The sequence below is a fragment of the Neovison vison genome, chromosome 9 (assembly GCF_020171115.1).
Source record: "Neovison vison isolate M4711 chromosome 9, ASM_NN_V1, whole genome shotgun sequence".
NCBI lineage: Eukaryota > Metazoa > Chordata > Mammalia > Carnivora > Mustelidae > Neogale > Neogale vison.
The window spans coordinates 82,890,674-82,913,460 of NC_058099.1; positions in this window are offsets into that span (position 1 = coordinate 82,890,674).

The following is a 22,787-nucleotide window of genomic DNA, read 5'->3' on the forward strand; positions in this document are numbered from 1 at the left end:
TGAATTATTAATTTTAAAAATAGGAAACACTTTTAAAAAATTTATTGAAAGTAGCCCAATTCCTTCATAGCCAAGTTTAGATAGTATTTGCATCAACAATATCATTTTCTCTCTAAATATACATAATATTTTCTCCTCAACTGTTGGGTGGGTTACAATAATTGAAATTTTCTTATTTTCTGTCTTTTTGGGGGATGGGTAGCAATAACCAACTTTGGTTAGAACTGCCACCTTAAAATAGTTATTAAACAAGCATTATATGGTCAATTCCTCCTTCCACGTAAATAAGCAAGAGAAAGGCCTAATTCAGATGACATAATCTGTGGTCTTTGCTGATCTTGCCTTAGTGGCTTATCATCTTTAGCCAGTGAATAATTCTTTCATTTTGAGCTCATCTTGTCCCTGATGGCCCAATTATTGCTTCTGGGTAATGACCCAGTCAGATCTTATTTAGAAAGAAACGTACTCCTAAACAGCACACAGTGATGCCTTTTTGACCTCAGAGAAGCCACAAAGGACAGCTGCATTATCATACAGAGTAAAATGGCTCCAGTAAAATTAGGTTCCAGCTGAGAAGAAAGCTTCCTGAAGGCATTTGGTGCCTCAGAATCATTGACTAGATCAAATGTTCCATTAGAAATTGTAATTGGTTTCATTCTTCATTCTCCCAGATGTCATTCATAAAAAATTATTAGGTGGTAATGACTGACCACAAGGTAGACCCTTTTATGCAACCTCAAATCGGCCCTGTTACTTAGCTAAACAATCCAGTTTTTTAAATAGTCCCCTTTAGATCAGTTTTTACCCCTTACTCACTACTGCGTTTGTTTTTGTTTTTATTTTCTTAAATTCAGTTCTGTTTTTCAAATTTGCAAAAGCAAAGACCAACACTGGCTATCATAAAAACTGTTTTCTCAGTGCACTGGCAATAAATGCTCTCTAGTGTCGAATGCACAAAGAAGGAAGTGCTTGACGGTTCTTTTTACTGTGGGGGAAATCTTAACTGAGAAAGGCAGATTACACAGGAACCTGTCCAATTTATGCTGAGATTTATCATGGTTATTTTTTAAATTCACACAACCCAAGCAAGAATGCAAAATAAAGTTGAAAACAAAGAGCGTCGTCTGGTTATTGGGACTGCTGATGTATTTAACAGGCTGTGGGGATCAAAACCAAGGAGGAAAACCAATGCTGGTAGGAAAGAATGGGGAATACTGGTAAAGTTGGGGGGGCAGGGGTGACAGTCACAGGCCAGCCAAGATCTGTATGCATCAATAAGACCATGGGCTTCCAAAATGGGACTCATTTGCCAATCCCTCAATTCTTAATGTCACCTTGTGTTGTTTTGTGTCTTCCTTGCTGCCCTCGCAGGAACTGCATCTGTAACCTTTTCCCAATCTCGGCTTTCTGCGTCACCATTTCCACTCAAATGACAGTGGAATCTACTAAGGGAGTCATCAATTAATGGCCAGATACCACTGCTAACCTATTAATCTTTCTGTGGTAAAGAGCATTCATAACCTCAATAATTTTCTTTTCACCTTTTTTTATTTGGTAACAGCTTGTCTTTTCATCCCTACATCATGAATGAGTAAGTACCAAGACTCCTAGCTCTCATTGCTGAAGTATGGCTAATTACCCTGGAAGGGCAAAACAAATTATAATTATGGACAAGGCGAAGACACTTCCCTCCAACTCTGATCAAATTCATTTCTCTCCCTCTTATAACCTCGTAACTCCAAGTCAAGGTGTATGTTTCCAAAGAAGGTCATGCTTTAAAATATGACTTTGGGCCCATAGATTTTACACAATTGTCTCAGAGTGAGCAAGAACACCACATAAATTCAGGTATTATTGCTGTTACTAAATCATATTGGCAGTTTAAGGCAACATTTCTCAAAATTGTTGTCAGCTGACCAGCAACATTAGCATCATCTGAAAACTAGAGGGCACATCCTTGGCCCTACCCAAGACCTACTGAATTAGAAACTCCAGGGGTAAGGCCCAGACATCTGTGGCTTAACAACCCTTCCAGGTGATTCTGACATACACTAACATTTTGATAATCACTGTCTTAAGTAACACTTAAAATATATGATTCAGTTAACAGAGATAATAGCTAAGAGCTATAACAGCAACAAAAACCATCTAAAGAACAAACAGATGACATTTATTCAGCTATTCAGCTCTTTCTATGCAAGGGAGTCAACTACTATGAACTGCATTTCACAGAATCAAGGAAGGCAGGGGAATGGGAAAGCTTGATAGTTTAACAAATGTGTGAGGGGAGGCTTTAGATATATTCTGATTGCAAGTTGTTGGCATAGGGGAAGCTGGAGGGCTTGCTAGAAATGGGACGTCTTATGTGACTGGTTTCTGGAATGTTTTTTGTTTTTTTTTTTTTAAAGATTTTATTTATTTATTTGAGAGAGAGAGTGTGAGAGAGAGCATGAGCGAGGAGAAGGTCAGAGAGCGAAGCAGACTCCCCATGGAGCTGGGAGCCTGATGTGGGACTCGATCCCGGGACTCCAGGATCACGCCCTGAGCCGAAGGCAGTCGTCCAACCAACTGCGCCACCCAGGCGTCCCTGGTTTCTGGAATGTTATCTGGCTTTTTCTGCTGGTTCTGAGCTGAAAGCAGGGTATAAAAAGAGGGAAGCTGGCAATCATTGACCATTCTAGGCTGGGTGTGGTTTGGCTTACTGGAATAGATGCCACCATGGTTGGTGGGTCAGAGTTCTATTATCATATTTGGTCTGGCCACTGTCTGTTGCTATACTCAGCCTCACAGCCCATCCCCCACCTCCATCCTCACTTCTTTGGTCATTTTCACACTTGGGAGAGACTGCACAATTCATGGAAGGGGAAAGATCCAGGTCTTCACCGCTCAGGCACTGTACAGTCTTTTCCACAGTCCATTGCAACATGAGATCTTCTTGACTTTTTTTGTTGTTATATCATCATGACAAACATCTGACAAGAAACTGACTCCACAGGATCACTTAAGACTCCAGAAACTGCAATGAACCAGCATCATGAACACTCTGACTAAAACAAGAACAATTTATACTTTTTATTAAGTCTCTGGAACCCGAACTGCTCAACTCGAGCCAAGAGAACTAAACCATAGGCCATAAGAATTAACCTGAGAGCCAAGTAGCTTTATCCTAAAGTTGATACATGCAACCTGTTCTATCTCGTCTGTGTTACTGATCCAACTGGAGGGAGAGATATTGCCAATGGCCAAGACACCAAAATGATTAGCCAACAACAAACCTTGAGCAAGACAATTGTCCATTTCAACTCATGCCCATGAGTTAAGATTGATCTGTATTCCATGTAGGGCATTGACCATATCATTAATAACTTCTGTCAATTAGTGATAACTTCTTTTACTGCCTTTTCTGTTTGTATGACTGCCACCATTGGAAACACCGCTCTGGTAGCTTATATAAATAATGAGTGAGTAATCCTCTCAAGGGATGTGTACCAGTAATCAAATGTGATCTACCTTTGGAGCTCATACATGAATTAGACTTTAGAGAACTAGACACACTTTGTATGCTTCCAAAAGTGCATGAAGGTATTAATATGAGGCAGTGAGGACCAGGTATCTCCAACCAACAAAGGGGAGATCCAGGATAAAAAAGATGAATTGCATATGACAAAAGGTCAGGGCTAAAGCTTCACATTAACTGGATTACATATTTGGATCTCTATTATTTCTTTTCATTTGGTAAGTAGTTAGCTTACTGCCTTGCAAAGATTGTTGAATTAAATTTAGATTTACCTGGATTCTGATCAATAGATGGTAATTCTCTGTTCTTTTTCTGAGAGAAAGGAATACTAACAAAGGTACGGAATGAGTTGCTGAGAGCCAATTCCACTTGGATTCAAGTGGAAATGCCATCACCTATAATTCCCTATGATCTCATATGAGGAGACGAAAATTGCCAAAAGGTTTTAATCATCAGATGCAGTGACAGGTGGCATATGCAACACGGTAAGGTCAATGGCAGTGGCTACTATTTGGTTTATCTAATAATTAGTAGGGCACCAGAATATTCATATATTCTCACTTAAAAATTATAACAAAAAGGAAGGAAAAAGGCTATTACTCTAGAATCAAGGAAAATAAAAAAGAGATGATTATAAGCAAACAGAACAACAAGACAGACATTACACAGGGGTCTCAGTCTGATATCTTGAGCAGAAGCTATCTACATTCCAAGGTCATCAGCTTATTTCAAAGGTTTTGAGTGAGTTGTCTATTTCATAAGATAAGCAGCTATGATTTCTGAGAATCCTCAGTTTGAGTTCCCCTTTTGGTAGCTCTCTAATTGCATGAATTCCCAATGGCTTCTTTAGTTGTGAAACATGAACCCAAGGATTGACCTTCTGGAGTTTCACTGCTGCATTTGTTATTAACAGTTACCTAGTAAGATTACTTCCTAGGAGTTTCAAGAAGTTTTTCTCTGATGTCTTTTCCAATAGACAAATCTCCTGATTGAAGGTTAAGAAGAGAACTAAAAATCATATTGATGTTGTAGAAAGGCAGCCTTAATCTGTTAATAATAAGATTGAGTATATTGTCCCATTAAATATCTTGCCACATCAATGCCTGTGCAGCATAGTCTACTATCAGAAATGAAATCTGTAAATGCATGGGCCTTCCTGTTCTCACTTCATAGAAGGATAACAGATATGTCCCCAAGGGAGTGAACCATAGATCATAACAAGTAGTGGGAATAACTTTGCCCCAGGGAATGCAAGGGTTTCTGAAAATTTTCCTAGGTATACCCATAGATGTCATTGGTTCTTTCAACCTTTCCAGAAGGTTGTGGGTAATAAAGGCAGTATAGTTTTTGAATACGAGTTAACACCTTACCAAGTTTTCTTATGTTTCCCATAAATTTGTGCCACAGTCACCTGATACAAAAGTTGGGTAGAAATCTGGGTAGAAAACATAAAATCAAAAAGCATTTTAGAGACTATATCTTTTGAACAAATAAAACGTTTAACCCATTCTGAAAGTAGATATGTAATAAGGGAAACACATGCAGATCCCATGGAGAATGGGAGCTAAATAAAATTCATCTGAGGTAGTCAAATGGTTCTTACAGCTTTTTCATGCTTATGCCATATCTTTAAAGTTTTTCAAATATTATATTGTTCATATATGGCACATGACCTGAATATAAGCTTTCTTGGTTATTTTTAGTTTCTCAGCCAATGCTGAATTAAGATAATAAGGATTCTGTCTATAACATGATGCGTGAGTTCATGGAGAAATTTAGTTAATATCTCTGGAATCATTTGTTGCCACCAACCAGCCATCTTGTGATCACAGACACCACCTGAGTGAGGGGTACAACCAGATTTTTTCCATTCTTCCTTTCCAAAAGCAGGAGCTATACATTAATATTGCCTAATAGCCTCTTTCAACCCCTCCAGAGCATATCCTTTAAGGGGTTAAATGGGATCTTATCTTTAGTTAACGCTGCTTGTTTTGCAAAATCATTTGATAGAGATTTTCCTTCAGTTTCCATATTTTCCCCTTTTACATGGATCTCAAACTTCATAACAGCCAGCTCTTTAGAAAGTAACAGTGCATTTAAAAGTTTCTCAGCTTTTGGTGAGCAGAAGTAAGAAGACTCTTTTCTTCTTAAAGCATACCAAAGTCACGTACTACTCCAAAACATAATGTCTATATACATGGTTACTCTGTTTTTTGGCTAGCTTACAGGTTCTAGTAAATGTCAAAAGTTATTCCTTCTTAGTTAATTTTTATCTCAGATAGAGAAATAAATTCTAAAGGAAAGCTTAACTTAGTGAAAACATGTCCTGCTTTCATAGCCTCCAGTTCCACCCTTGAGGTATGATCCATTAAGAAATAATAATCAGAACACTGAAAAGAAATAAAATAACATAAAACAAAAAAATTTTAAAGATGAATAAATTTTAAAAAAGAAAGAAAGAATAAAAAGTCACAGTTCTCAATGAATGTCTCCATAAATCTGAGTAAGATCTAGAAAGTACCCTATCTGAAGTAAGACAACTGTGAGGTTTCCTTTTTCTGGTAGGGGAAGAGAGTGGAGAGTAGTAGGTTTCAGGATGATGCAACAGGGAACATTATCTGAGAAGCAGAGAATAAGAGCATCATAAGAGGTTAATTGGATTGCAGGAAAACATTGTATGTTCTCAGTCAATAGAGAGGCTATATGGTGTGAGGAACAATAAAGCCAAATGGGTTGTTTAGAACTAGTTCCACAAAAGCATTAAGTTTTGAACTGGCGACAACTGCTCTACAAGGAAGAGAAGTCTTGCATTCAAGTCAAGGTTGAAGTTACTGTATGCATTTTTTTGTTAAGATTTTATCTATTGGAAAGACAGAGTGAGTTAAGTGAGGGCAACAGGGGAGAGAGGAGGCAGAGAAACTCAAGCAGACTCCATGCTGAGCAAAGAGCCTGACAAGGGGCCCAATCCATGACCCCAAAATCACAACCCGAGCTTAAACCAAGAGTCAGATACCCAACTGACTGAGCCACCCATGATGCTGAGTTAAAATCCTGAGGATGTGCCCAAATTGCAAATGCATAAGTAGATAAAACGGTCTTCCATAGGGAGGAAGATCTATTCATGCTTGGCTCCCTGAAGAGAGGATCTCTTACTGATCAGTTGGTCAGTTCATAGAGTTTTGCAGGCTCAGAAAAACCTGACACCCATTTATTTTAATATCCAGATGAACTTAGAAATTCTCTAAGTTAGCATTTGATGAGGGGTCCACACTATGTTTTGATAATTTTTAGTCTATTTGGAGAGTGTTTTTCCCCTTGGAGAGGTCATACTTTAAATAATAGACTGTACCTTGGCAAATTTGTAATTTATCTTTTGAAACTTTATGTCCCTTTTTTGCTAAGGCTGAGAGCAAACAAATGGAATCTTTTTACAGACTTCCTTGTTCTCTGAACAAAGTATTTGTTCTTTAAGCAAGTCACCCACTTACTGTATCAAAACTGAGTCACACAGGAAATTTAGATCTAATTTTTGAATGAAGATCTGGGAAAAACAGGAGGTGGGTTCAGTGAACCCCTGAAGCATACCTTTCCACATGTATCCACAGGTATTAACTGTCCTGGACTAGGGGCACAGTGAAAAGAGCAGAAAAAAATGTCCACTATATTGAAACAGGTGGCAGATTTGATGCCAAGATGGTATTTGAACTAAGTACTATTAGGGAGAGAGACAAAATTTTTTTTTAAATTATTCTAAGATCTTGAACAAATCTGTATCTTCAGCCATTTAGTATATTTACTGGCAATATAGAAGTGTTACAAGCCCAGGGGTGCCTGGGTGGCTCAGTGGGTTAAAACCTCTGCCTTCGGCTCGGGTCATGATCCCAGGGTTCTGGGATCGAGCCCCGCATCAGGCTCTCTGCTCGGCGGGGAGCCTGCTTCCTCCTCTCTCTCTCTCTGCCTGCCTACTTGTGATTTCTGTCTGTCAAATAAATAAGTAAAATCTTTTAAAAAAAAAAAAAAAAGGAGTGTTAACAAGGCCTAACACAGAGTATGAGAAAGCCCTTGGACATAAGATATTCAACTATGGGTCTGATTCCTTCCTTTGCCTCTGGCTCCAAGAGCTATTGGGGCAGTTTATGTAATAGGTTGGCAGGATCTATCTAAACTTTAATAGGCTCTGCTCCAACTGTTTTTCCTAAGTCGGTAAAATTTTTAGTTCATAAAGTGTCTGGTATGGTGTTAAGATCTTCAACAGGGGTATGCATCAGATAGAATAGAGAACACAGAGCTATGTCCGGCGAGACACAACTTTATCTGAATATGGAGTCCTCTGAAACCTCAAGCAATAGTCTCTCTCATGTGCATTTAATGTTACAACTCCATTTTCTATCTTTTTTTAAAAGATTTATTTACCTGAGAGAGAGAGAGGGAGAGAGAGCATGAGTGGGAGGGACAGAGACAGGGAGAAAGAATATCAACACACTCCATGTGAGCTCGATCTCAGGACACAGAGATCATGACCTGAGCCAGAACTGAGAGGCGTTTAACTGACTGCACCACCCACATGCCCCTACAATTCCATTTTCAGAGTAAATCTCTCCCTATAAAATTCTCAAGGGCGGTATCAAAGAGCAGAAACCAATGTTGTTTAGTCAAAGATCTAAGGATTACATCTAAGGGTTAAAAGACAGGAAACCCCTCTGGGCTATTATAAATACCTAACACCTGTGTGCTATATTTATGCCAAGGAAGAACTTGAGCAAAAGTCACAAGATTTAATGTAGGAAGTAGTGCCCATATGTGTCAGAAACTGATGAGGTTGACCATATATATTTATAGTTAGTTCACCTTAAGCGTTTAAGGGTAAAGCAGGATAATGGGTGTTTTTTCTCCCCTTGGTGGAAAGGAATTAGACTTGCAGTTGAATATCTTAGGTCCAAGGGCTTTCTCTTAGTGTGTCTTCTTTGATCTGAGTTTTTTTGTATTGTTTTGTTTTTTGTTTTTGTCCTGCATTATCTTTTGTTCAAACTATTCCTTCTGTTTAAAATACCTACAAGTGTCCTTGTCAATAAGTGGTCTGTTGAGAAATGCCACCCCCCCCCCGCCCCTGGCTAATTGGCAGGGCCATAGTTTGAATGTTGTCTTGTTATTCTTCAAAAACAATCTCAAAATGTTCTGCCAGGTGTTACAACACCTTCACTTCAGGGAAAAGTATATTTCCCACTCTAATATAATTTTTCCTCTATTTGAATTATTGAATTATGGCCAACTGATTTTTATTGGAAATATTTCAATATGACTTTTAGGATATGTTTTTCTATCTTGGGGGTCTCTTTCAACCCTTGGTTTATTCTAGAAAGAAGAATCTTTACTTTGCAGAAAGGAAGTCCCTTTCTGGGTCAGTTCCATCATCTTTTGCCATTCAAAATTTAGCATCTCAGGTTCTGACCCATATGTATGCAAGGTGACACAGGCCAAACAGCTCTGCGTCATATGCATCCTAAAGAATTCTGGTGCTCCTATAAACACATTTTCTGTGTTTAGGAAAGCCCCAAATTACAGCCTTCAATTTAACATGAATTTAAGGTTTGAAATCTACAGTAGACTGTAGACTCAGCTCATGGGATGGATGTATCTTTAGAGGCAAAAGATATTCTGGGGTCTTAGACAGTCACTGGGAAAAAGGTAAAAGGTTTGGACAAGAAGAAGAGAAGGAGTCTAGATGGGTTAAGCGTCTGAGTCTTGGTATTGGCTCAGGTCATGATCTCACTGTCATGATCTCAGGGCCCTGAGATCAAGCTCTGAATGGAGCCCCTTGCTCAGGGTGGAGTCTGATTGTCTCTCTTCCTCCCCCTCTGCTGTTCCCCTCACTCTCTAATAAATAAATCTTATTTTTAAAACTTGCTTTTAAGGTAAAGAAAAAAAAGGAGAGAAGGAAGTAGTCAATGGGAGATATGGAAGAAGAGCAAACACAGTAGCAAAGAGGAAGAAGGGAACCAGATATTAGGGAATCAAATGGAGATGAAGGAGAGTGAAGATGTATGAGGGTGATGAGCCCAGTTTCTCATTGCATAAGTTTATCAAATTACTCATTAGATTTGGCAAAGAACCTTTTAGTGAAGCAATTTCTGAATGAGAATGTTGATTCTTGTCCTCTACATACCAATAAAAAATGCTGCCCACATTCTCTTTCACTTTTTTTCCCCTGATTCTCCAATGACTATTTCTTAGGGTGGACACTGAAGGTCCAAAGCATCCTTGGTGACATTATATTATTTAAAGAGATAGACACAAGAATTAAAATTATAATGAAAATATATGTAAGAAGCAGAAGGTTTTCCTGCATTAGGAGAGGATTTAGACTTCGATGATCCCATGAGAGCTAGCAACATCTGGTCATAAGTAATGCTTGCACACTTCATGCTAGATGCAGAAGCTGTAGGTAAGCTAAGGGGATATAAGACGTCTTATATGACTACTTTCAGAGGCTTTTCTATCTCTGATTGGTTCTGATTTGGAAGGGAGGACAAAAAAATATAGTCACTGATCATGTCCTTACCATTCTGGGCTGACTACCATAGTGGTGTGGCTTGGGCTCTTGGGCAGGTTTCCACCAAGGTTTGTGGATCAGAATTCTATTGTCATAAATGATCTGGCTATAATCTAACTGTATCTTTGTTTTACATATCTTTTCTTGAGGATAATGGGAAATGAGAGCAGAAAATTAAAGTGCTTATTTAAAGTACTTTATTAGTGCAAAAAACAATTTTTCTAAGACTTTATTTATTAGAGAGAGAGAATGAGAAGGGGGAGTGGCAGAGGGAGAGGCAGAAGGACAAGCTGACTCCTCACTGAGTGGGGAGCCTAAAGATAGGCAAAATCTCAGGACCCTTAGATCATGACCTGAGCTGAAGTCAGACATTTAACTGACTGAGCCACCCACGTGCCCCAAAGAAGGTACTAAATAGATCTTCCAATGATATGCCTTTTCCCCACTGGAAAGTGAAACAAAAAAAATGATGATTGATAATTCTAAAGTTAAGTTCTAAGAATTCCAGATTAAAAATTATTTTAACTTTTACTCTGTGCTATGGACCCTCATTCTGTCATGCACAAGAGAATTCTTAGAACATATACATAGTACAGAATTAAGAATATATAGCAAAGAGCTCTACTCTCTCCTCTTTGCCCTCTCTCCTTGTTCAGGGGACTTTACAACTCCTACATTCCACCCAAGTCTGTATACCATATTGTGCTTGAGGATTTGAGTCCAGTCACATTCTGAACTCAGTTCCATGTATGTAGACCCCATTTTATCTGGATCTATTATCTCAGGACCCCACCCACTAGAGTCAATTTATATTCTGAACCATCTAGAATTCATTTCCTAAACAGCTTCTTAGGATGTCACTAGGGCCTAGGGGGACATTGCTGCCAGACTAATGCTCTCAAGGGTGGGCAGGGCTCTAACATGTGAAGAATGACCAAAGAACCATTTGCCTAGGATAGTAAATAGGGCTTGGAGGTGCAGGTTAGGATATCCTCACAAGGGCACACATGGCTCTTCAGCATTTTAGTGTAAATGTGTCTTTGACCCTTGCATACACCTGAATCACTGAGAATTTCGGAAAACCAAAGATCTCCCCCCACTTTTTTTTCAATATTTTTCTCATTACTTATGGTCCAAAGGTCAGAAACATCACCTGGGAGCTTGTTTAGGAATACAGAAGCTGAGTTCCCACCATAGACCTATTTAACCAATAACCATTTTAATAAGACTCCACCTAGGTGATTCATAGGCTTATTAAAATTAATTTCACCTTATTCTTCTTTCTTCACTTAGGTTTGCTGGTCCATTGTATGCTCAGGAGGGCAGGTTCTATGACCGCTTATTCACTTATCTTCAATGCTTAGGACTGTCTTACAGAATGCATTCTACTATGTTAAGTGAATTACTTATCAAATTAATGAAGGAGCTAGACATTAAGTGAATTTCAGGTTTATATAATGTCAATGCACTTACACTGACCCTCAACATTGGTCTGTTTGGGAATTTAAAAATCAGCCATCTGAATGCCACAATGCCAACCCCAGCTTCATAAATAGACCAAAAAGCTGACCTTGACTATGCCAAAACCCTCTGAATAGTTTTCTGCATGGGATTTGTTAAGAAGAGGCACTCTTTAGTTTTTCCCCCATACTACTCATCGTAAAATATGCCTACGAACACCTGCCAGTAATCATAACTGCTTTCTACACTAAGAACTTCAGTAGGATACTAATATATGAAAGCAAAATTCATCTGGAAATGGAAATTGTGTCTAAGCATTTTTCCCTGTAATGCTGCCAGTTTTATGTAGTTCTCTTGTACTAAATGGGCAATGTAACTTCTTTTTTTTAATATAATAGTGTTTCTCTTCCTGAGTTTCAAATAGTACTCTAGATGATAAGATGATTTGTTGCTCCATACTGGTGATACTCTATAATCAACTTATTACAAAGCTAATTATATGTTCCTTAACTCTCTAAGTTAGAATCTAGGAGGAGATGCTTAAGTCTTTAAAGTTCCTTTAAAAATCAGGCATACTCAGTCACACATATTGGAAAATAAAGTAACAAACGTAAAGTATACCTCAGTTTGAGCATATATCATTAATTCACCAATTAATATTCAAATTCATTCAATGAGTATTAACCAAAATGATTTTATTTATAAAACACTGCACTAGTTAATGTGGAAGATACAAGATAAAATAAAATGAACCCTTCCCTCAGGGAGTCCCCAGTGTGTTTATCTATACAATTGTTCTAGAACAATTATAATTTCATTCATATAGCTAAATGATTAGCTATATGACATGGGCTACCATTTCAGTTTCCTTACTTCACCCTTTCCTGATCATTCATGCATTCATTCATTCAACAAATAATAATTCCCGGAGACACAAGGAATACAAAGATGCTGGGTGCACAGTGGCAAAAGAGACCAGCAGTATCGCTAACCTCATGGAACTTACAGTTTAGTGGAAAGAGACAGAAATGAAACCAAGGGTGCCTGGGTGGCTCAGTGGGCTAAGCCTCTGCCATCAGCTCAGGTCATGATCTCAGGGTCCAGGGATCGAGCCCCACATCGGGCTCTCTGCTCAGCAGGGAGCCTGCTGCCCCCTCTCTCTCTCTGACTACCTATGATATTTCTCTCTCTGTCAAATAAATACATTTTTAAAAATTAAAAAAAAAGAAATGAAACTAATAAGACTGTCAATAAGATAACTGAAGGGAGTGGTAAATTCTATCAAAATAATATCAAGACAATAGAAATGAAAATGATTGAAAGATACAGGTTCTTTTGGGCAGGGCAACCAAACTTTATCAGATGAAGTGAAATTTAAGCAGAGGTATAAATAATAATAGGAAGCCAGCCATATATAAATCCAGAAGAAAGATGAGCCATGCAGAGGAAGCAGCAAGTATAAATACATTAAAGTGAAAACAAGCTTGGTACAAAAATGTTCAAAACCGCACACCCAGGTAAACCAGTTTCACAGTGAAACATCCTATGGTGTTTAAATAAGAAACTGTTAAAATTTTATTTTAAAAATGTGAAAACATAAAAAGTCCCCCATTTATGTTACAAAGCTCTTACAATTTTTATTGCCAAACCTGATAAATGGAATATTAAAAAGACAAAATTATAATTGAAAGGAGATGAAGAAAATTCCTACATGGTCTAATTATCACCTACTTGAATTACCAACCTACTTGAATCTGTATATATAAACATCACATCACTTTCTCTACTGTTGTCATAAACGGATTGTCTCTGCTTCCAGTGCCACCTGTTCTGCTTGTGTCAATCAGATCTATAATCTCTTACCTATTCACGGATTTAGTTTTATAAACTCTGCCTTCTCTCATACAACATCAATTTTACACTGTCTCCTGGATTATGCCCACCTGGGAATAAAAGTGCTGTTATATCTTCTATCTTTCAAAAATGTAAAAAACAAAAACCTCTTGACTGTAGTCTTCTTTAGCTAACACTCTAACATTTTTGTTTCCATTTATGCAAAAATTCCTTAAGAGATTTTGCTGTTGTTCTTACATGTCAAATTCCTCTCCAATTCTTTCCTGGACTCACATTAATCAAGCTTTACATCCCTACTACTTCACCAAAAGGCCTCTTGTCAAGATTATGAATCATCCCCACACTGCCAAATCCAATGGCCAATTCTCTGTCCTCATCCTACTTGACTAGCAGGTAGAGTCTGACAAAGAAGATATAGAACACAAATTTAACTGGCCTTCAGAATAGCACTAACTCCTGGATCACTTCTAAATTTATCAGTCTCTCAGCCTCCTTTGCTGGCTCATATATACAGTTTTACAAACCTCTAAATTTTGAAGCATCCCAAGGCTCAATCCTTGCATCAGTTTCTTCCTCACTACACTCACTCTGAAGTGAATTCATCAAGTCTTACCACTTTAGATATTGTACCCATCCCAACAACTCCCAACCTGTACGTCCGGGCCACTAAACTCTATATTGATAGATTAAATTCAACTGCATTTCAATCTCACAAGGGTCCCTAACTTGACATATTCAAATCAACGTCTTGCTTCTCCCCAGTTCAGTTCCCCTGAAGTCCATCTCACCTCAATATAAAGGGGACCTTCATCCTCGTAACTGAAAATGGGACTCTCAAATGATGTTTACTAACTGATTGGTGATAATACATAGGTGGAAAATGCCATGGAGTTTTATATTTATTTTGTTTGATTTTTATAACTTATTGAATTATACTATTTTTACAACTTTTCTTTTGGCTTTCTTGAGCTTGATAATCATGGTCTTCATACACATGCTAATTTTTACTTCCTCCTTTCCACTATCAGTACTCACTTATTCTGCCTTCCAAGTTATTACAATAAAACTTCCGGAATAAAACTTCCAAAACTTCTAAAATAACTTCCTTGCCAACTTTCTCACTTTAAAGGGAATACCTTTAATTTAACATAACATCTGCTATTAAATATAATGTTGACTGTTAATTTAAGATAAACAATTTTTAGAATATTGAGGAACAATATAATTAATATGATATTCTTAGTTTTCAAAGAATTTTATTAGGAACAGATGTTGAATTTTATTCAAGGGCATTGTTTTGATAAAGATCATATGGTCTTTTTATTTTGTATTAATGGTTAAAATTTTAATAATTGGTCTAACTTATTCTTGGTCATTGTATATTTTCCTTATTTTAAAGACCTAAATAGAATCACTTGGGAGTTTTTCACGCACATGATTCGATTGGTCTATGGGCCTTCTGTTCTCTTCATAGAAGCTTTATAGATTGAATACAGGATCATGCCATTTTCTACAAAGAGAAATAAAGCCTTTTTAGAATGTGTGTTGGGGGGTATGGGAATCTAATCCGTAAAATCACTTGGTCTAAGGTGATTTAGACCAGGGGGAGTAATTACTGGTAACTTTTCCAAACACTTTCATGGTTATTAGTCTGTTCCTCTTATTTACTTCTTGTTGAGACAGTTTGGTTCACCTTGTATTTTCCTTAAAATTCTCCATTTTATCAAGACTTACTAATAACATTCACAAATCAATCAATGTGATACAACAAATTAATATGAGAAGAGAGAAGAACCACATGGTCCTCTCAATTGATGCAGAAAAAGCATTTGACAAAATCCAGCATCCGTTCCTGATTAAAACGCTTCAAAGTATAGGGATAGAGGGAACATTCCTGAACCTCATCAAATCTATCTATGAAAGACCCACAGCAAATATCATCCTCAATGGGAAAAAGCTTGCAGCCTTCCCATTGAGATCAGGAACAAGACAAGGATGCCCACTTTCACCACTCTTGTTCAACATAGTATTAGAAGTCCTAGCAACAGCAATCAGACAACAGAGAGAAATAAAAGGTATCCAAATTGGTAATGAAGAAGTCAAACTCTCTCTCTTCGCAGATGACATGATTCTTTATATGGAAAACCCAAAGGACTCTACCCCCAAACTACCAGAACTCATACAGCAATTCAGCAACGTGGCAGGATACAAAGTCAATGTGCAGAAATCAGTGGCTTTCTTATACACTAACAATGAAAATACAGAAAGGGAAATTAGAGAATCGATTTCATTTACTATAGCACCAAGAACCATAAGATACCTGGGAATAAACCTAACCAAAGAGGTAAAGGATCTGTACTTGAGGAACTACAGAACACTCATGAAAGAAATTGAAGAAGAGGGGCGCCTGGGTGGCTCAGTGGGTTAAGCCGCTGCCTTCGGCTCAGGTCATGATCTCAGGGTCCTGGGATCGAGTCCCGCATCGGGCTCTCTGCTCAGCAGGGAGCCTGCTTCCTCCTCTCTCTCTCTGCCTGCTTCTCTGCCTACTTGTGATCTCTCTCTGTCAAATAAATAAATAAAATCTTTAAAAAAAAAAAAAGAAATTGAAGAAGACAGAAATAGATGGAAGACCATTCCATGCTCTTGGATCGGTAGAATAAACATTGTTAAAATGTCTATACTGCCTAGAGCAATCTATACTTTTAATGCCATTCCGATCAAAATTCCACCGGCATTCTTCAAAGAGCTGGAGCAAATAATCCTAAAATTTGTATGGAATCAGAAGAGACCCCGAATCGCTAAGGAAATGTTGAAAAACAAAAATAAAGCTGGCGACATCACGTTACCTGATTTCAAGCTTTATTACAAAGCTGTGATCACCAAGACAGCATGGTACTGGCATAAAAACAGACACATAGGGATGCCTGGGCGGCTCAGTTGGTTAAGCAGCTGCCTTCGGCTCGGGTCATGATTCCAGCGTCCTGGGATCGAGTCCCACATTGGGCTCCTTGCTCAGCAGGGAGCCTGCTTCTGCCTCTGCCTGCCATTCTGTCTGCCTGTGCTCGCTCTTTCTCCCTCTCTCTCTCTCTGATAAATAAATAAAATCTTTAAAAAAAAAAACAAAAAACAACAACAAAAAACAGACACATAGACCAGTGGAACAGAGTAGAGAGCCCAGATATGGACCCTCAGCTCTATGGTAAAATAATCTTCGAAAAAACAGGAAAAAAGATACAGTGGAAAAAAGACAGTCTCTTCAATAAATGGAGCTGGGAAAACTGGACAGCTATATGTAGAAGAATGAAACTCGACCATTCTCTTACACCGAACACAAAGAGAAACTCAAAATGGATAAAAGACCTCAATGTGAGACAGGAATCCATCAGAATCCTAGAGGAGAACATAGGCAGTAATCTCTTTGATATCAGCCACAGGAACTTCTTTCAAGATACGTCTCCAGAGGCAAAGGAAACAAAAGTGAAAATAAACTTTTGGGACTTCATCAAAATCAAAAGCTTCTGCACAGCAAAGGAAACAGTCAAAAAAACAAAGAGGCAACCCATGGAATGGGAGAAGATATTTGCAAATGACAGTACAGACAAAAGGTTGATATCCAGGATCTATAATGAACTCCTCAAACTCAACACACACGAAACAGGCAAACACATCAAAAAATGGGCAGAAGATATGAACAGACACTTCTCCAATCAAGACATACAAATGGCTATCAGACACATGAAAAAATGTTCATCATCGTTAGCCCTCAGGGAGATTCAAATTAAAACCACATTGAGATATCACCTAACACCAGTTAGAATGGCCAAAATTAACAAAACAGGAAACAACATGTGTTGGAGAGGATGTGGAGAAAGGGGAACCCTCTTACGCTGTTGGTGGGAATGCAAGTTGGTGCAGCCTCTTTGGAGAACAGTGTGGAGATTCCTCAAGAAATTAAAAATAGAGCTTCCCTATGACCCTGCAATTGCACTCCTGGGTATTTACCCCAAAGACACAGATGTCGTGAAAAGAAGGGCCATCTGTACCCCAATGTTTATAGCAGCAATGGCCACAGTCGCCAAACTATGGAAAGAACCAAGATGCCCTTCAACGGATGAATGAATAAGGAAGATGTGGTCCATATACACTATGGAGTATTATGCCTCCATCAGAAAGGATGAATACCCAACTTTTGTAGCAACATGGATGGGACTGGAAGAGATTATATTGAGTGAAATAAGTCAAGCAGAGAGAGTCAATTATCATATGGTTTCACTTATTTGTGGAGCATAACAAATAGCATGGAGGACAAGGGGCCTTAGAGAGGAGAAGGGAATTTGGGTAAATTGGAAGGGGAGGTGAACCATGAGAGACTATGGACTCTGAAAAACAATTTGAGGGGTTTGAAGTGGCGGGGGGGTGGGAGGTTGGGGGTACCAGGTGGTGGGTATTATAGAGGGCACGGCTTGCATGGAGCACTGGGTGTGGTGAAAAAATAATGAATACTGTTTTTCTGAAAATAAATAAATTGAAAAAAAAAAGACTTACTAATACAAGCTTTAAGAGAGCTTTAAGAGATATCTTCTCACAAACATTTCAATATCTTTCCTACATCTGGCTCTATCCTCTGTCCACTTCATTATAGTTTTGTTTCCTTTTTCCCTTCAGTAAACCCTTCATGAAATTGACTATTTTATTAACATTTCAATTATTTATCAATCTCTTGTTCTTTTGGTCCTAAATCATTAACTTCTACTTTGAGTTTTATTAATTCATTCCTTATGCTTTTCAGGGTTTTAATTTTTTTGCAGCTTCTTGCATCTGTATGTTTTATTTTCTCTTGTTTTATAATAAAAGGATTCCAGACTATGGATTTCCCTCTGAGTACAGCTTAGGTTGAAGCGTGGTTATTATTTTTTTATTGTATGCAATTATAGTTTTTTTTCCAATTTATTTATAGTTTTGATGTCATTTTGTTATAAGAATTATTCTGGAGAGTAATTTTTTTTTATTTCTAAATGACTGATTTTTGTTGTTGTGTTTGTTCTTTTCATTTGTGATTTTCCAGAGTAGATCAAACAATTACATGCCATTATAGTTATGAATCCATATAAATAGGCTTTATTTTCACCTGGGAGTAATTGAGAAAACCACTGAAGGGTTTCAACTTTGGACAGAACCAATCACATTTTACTATAGATAAATCTTTCTCATTCCCATGTGAAGAAGGCAGTACAGAAGAGCAGGATTAGCTACAAAAAGATTTGTTAAGGATATATGGGGTAATCCAGGCAAGACATGATGGAAGCCTGAAATAAAGGACAGTGGATATGGAGAAACATGGATGCAGTTATGAAATACTTTAGATGCAGGTTCAGCCAACTGGTGGTTGACTGAATGTGGTTATGAAGGAAAGGGGACCATAAGAGATGGCACTGGAGATTCTGGTTTGAGCAAGAAGGTGACTGTTGTCATTCATGGAGATCAAGGGGAAAAGTGGAGGACTAGAGGTGAAAGAAAGTAGTAGTTTGTACATGTAGAGTGTCTAGTTCCTATAAATTTCTAAGTTTACATAATGAGTAGGCAGTAGAAAATACAAGTTTGAATGAAGAGAAAGAGGAAAGATCTGGAGATTAGGGGGTCTTCATTATATACCTGATATTAGAAGTCAATGAAGAGTGAGATTAGAATAGCCTGTAAAAGAATACTGATTTCTGGGAAAGTATCTTTCTTCTTTCCTTAAAAGAAAATAATCATTTAAAAACAGAAATATAGGGATAGGGAGGGAGACAAACCATAAGTGATTCTTAATCTCACGAAACAAACTGTGGGTTGCTGGGGGGAGGGGGGTTGGGAGAAGGGGGTAGGGTTATGGACATTGGGGAGGGTATGTGCTTTTGGGTAAATTGGAAGGGGTGGTGAACCATGAGAGACTATGGACTCTGAAAAACAATCTGAGGGGTTTGAAGTGGCGGGGGGGTGGGAGGTTGGGGTACCAGGTGGTGGGTATTATAGAGGGCACGGCTTGCATGGAGCACTGGGTGTGGTGAAAAAATAATGAATACTGTTTTTCTGAAAATAAATAAATTGGAAAAAAAATTAAAAAAAATAAAAACAGAAATATATTTAGTATAATTTGCAATTCTGTTCACTATATTTTCAAATGGGGTCATTTTGTACTTATCTCTTTTCATCTTGTGTTGTTTTCCTAATAAATTCTGGTAAAAATATTGATCCTTCAAAATCAACTGGCTCTAGTTCATTCTTTTTAATTCCTGCATGATATTCCATAGGGCTAAGAATAATAATGTATGGAACCATGCTTTTTAGTTGAGCATTTCCTTTGTATTCCATTTCATACCACAACTAATGATACTACAATAAACATTTTTGAAAATAAGTCCTTATATATTAACCATTGAGTGTGGTATACTAGCAATATGACATAGTGGAAATATAATTCTAGCCTCTTTCTGTCAGCTTTACATTATGCTTAAGCAAGCACCAACACCTTCCCTGGTGTGAGCCCAGTACTATGAGTCAGGCTTTGTAACTGTGCCTCTAGGAAGTGAATGACATGACATTTCATTCCTCACTCACAGTGGGAGAGAGGGCAATGGATTAGCCCAACCTCTGGCTTGACTGAGAGGCAGCTCCAGCTGCCATAATAAAATACTATAACCTGTGTGGTGTAAACAACAGAAATTTATTTTCTCGCAGTTGTGGAAGATGGAATTTCCAAGATCAAGGGTTCAGTTTCTGGTGAGAGGTCCCTCTTCCTGGTCTGCAGATGGTTACCTTCTTGCTGTGTGCTCACAGAACCTTTTCTCAGTGTGTGTGCATATGAAGAGAAAGAGAAACTCTTAATACCGTTATGACTTCACCTAACTCTAACTACCTCCCAAAGGTCCCCAAATACCATCACATTGGAGGTTAGGACTTCAACATAAGAATCTGGGGGAAACACAAACATTTAGTCCCTAACAAAGGCTGAGTGCAAACCTTCGGTTTCAGCAGGATTGACTGCCTTATGGACATGGCTATGGATAATTACTATAGAGCTTTTCAGGAAACCATCTCTTTTTCTGAGAGGCCAGGCCATAAAGGAGCAGAATAATCCTTAAACTTTAATGTCTTCTGATAGTTTTCTTATAATTTCTTCTTTCCTCCTTCTCCTCCCCCTCTCTTTTTCCCACCCTCTCCCCCCTCCTCCCTCTCCTGTGCCCCCTCTTCTCTCTTCCCATCCATCCCTCTTCTCTCCTTCTCTCACTTTGAAAACTCATATTGTTGGTAGTTAAAACATTACAACTGCTTTGGGAAAAGCTTTAGCAGCTTCTTAAAAAGGTAAACATGGACCACACAAGCTGGTATCTGCATATGACAAGTGAACACACACATTCACAAAACATGTTTACATGGATGTTTAGAGCAGCATTATTCATGGTAGAGCAAAACTGGAAACAATCCAGATGACCGCCCAAAAGAGAATGGATAATTAAAATGTGGTATATGCATATGATAAAAAACTATGTAGCAATAAAAAAATGAACTACTGATACACACAACACAGATAAGCCTCAAAAACATTATACGGCCATAAAAACATAAAGTGCCACATACTTATGATTTCATCATGTGAAATTATAAAAAATGCAAATTCATAAAGACTCAAAGCAGATCAGTGGTTGTCTGACACCCAGAGTATCACTCAGTCACCCAGCGGCTGACAGCAAAGGGCACAAAAGCACCCATCATTTCTTGGCAACAGCATTAGTTTCCCATGGCTGCTATGTAACAAATAACCACAAATTTAGAGTTTTGTTTTGTTTTGTTTTTTAAAGGTGAAGGGAGCAGAAATGTATTCTCTTAGAGTTCTAAGGGGCCACAGTCTAAAATGTGACTTACAGGGCTAACACCAAGCAGGGCCCCCTCCCTCTGAGGCTGTAGGGAAAATCCGTTTTCTTATCTTTTATAGGGTGTAAAGCATTCCTGGGGCTCGTGGCCCTTCTTGGATTTTCAAAGCCTGTGGTATAAAATTCCTCTACCTCTGCTTTTCTCTGTTTCTGTCACATGATTCTGCCTATTGAATCTATGCCTTCCTCTTTAAAGATATATGTGATTGCATTTAGGGCCCATGCTGAAAATCTGAATCTCCCCACTTCAAAATCCTTAATTCAATCACATCTGTAAAGGCTTCATTGTTTTAATTTACCACATAAGGTAATATTCAAGGTTCCAAGGATTAGAACACAGAGATTTTTTTTTTGTGGTTGGGGGAGTGGGAGGGGTCTCTCTCTCTCTTTCTCTCTCTCTTTTTTTTTTTTTTGCCTACCATAGGAGTGATGAAAATTTCCATGTCTCAATTACAGGATAATACCAAAAATACATAATTATTTAACTGGTACATTTAAAATGAATACATTTTAAAAAGCTGCAGAAAGGAAAAAAAAAAAAGGAAAGAGGGAGGGAGGAAGGAAGGTAATATCTTAAAAATGGCAAAGGCACGAGGAAATTGTAAAATGGAATGGCTGGAAACCACAAAGCTAGTGAGCAAATTAAAACAAAAGACACATTTGGAATTTTTTACATGTATCATTTTTATACAAAAGATGCATATGGAAACAAGCTCTGTCATAGATGGAAGAATAATTTAGTACATTATCTTTGGAAGACATTTGGTCAGAATATAAAAAAGAAATAAAATCAGCATCATTTTAAAGCACTAAGACACTTTAAGGAATTTGTTTTAAAAAAGAAATCTGTGGGGTGCCTGGGTGGCTCAGCCAGTTAAGCATCACACTTGTGATTTTGGCTCAGGTCACGATCTCAAGTATAGTGGGACTGAGCCCTGACTTGGGCGCCGCGCTCAGCGTGCAGTCTGCTGGAGATTCTCTCCCTCTGCCCCTCCCCCCACTCATATTCTTGCTCTCAAATAAATAAATAAATAAATCTTTTTACAAAGATATCTGTATATCTAGGAAGCTTTAGTAATGAGCAGGTTCATAATAGAAGTTTTATATTGAGAAATTCAAATCAACCTAATTGCTGAACACAACTAGAACCATAGAATGTTCAAAAACAAGTAAAACTGTGTAATGTGCATTTGAGAGAAATTTATAACCATGTATCTACAGCAGAATCTTATTTTCTCAAAAGAAAACGATACTTGTACGTGGAAAAATATTACTCATATGTTATTTCCTCTCTTGCTTATCGTCACTTCCCAAATTTTCACCGTGAAATGTACCTATTTTTATAGCAAGAATAGGGCACTTAAAACGCTTTCTCCTTCCCAAATAAATACTGCTTTAATTTTTCCACCACTTTGCCTTTCTAGTGAAAAAATAATGGTCAGACAGTTCAGTCTAAAACTTATTAGATTCACTTTTAGAAATCCAAAATCAGGGA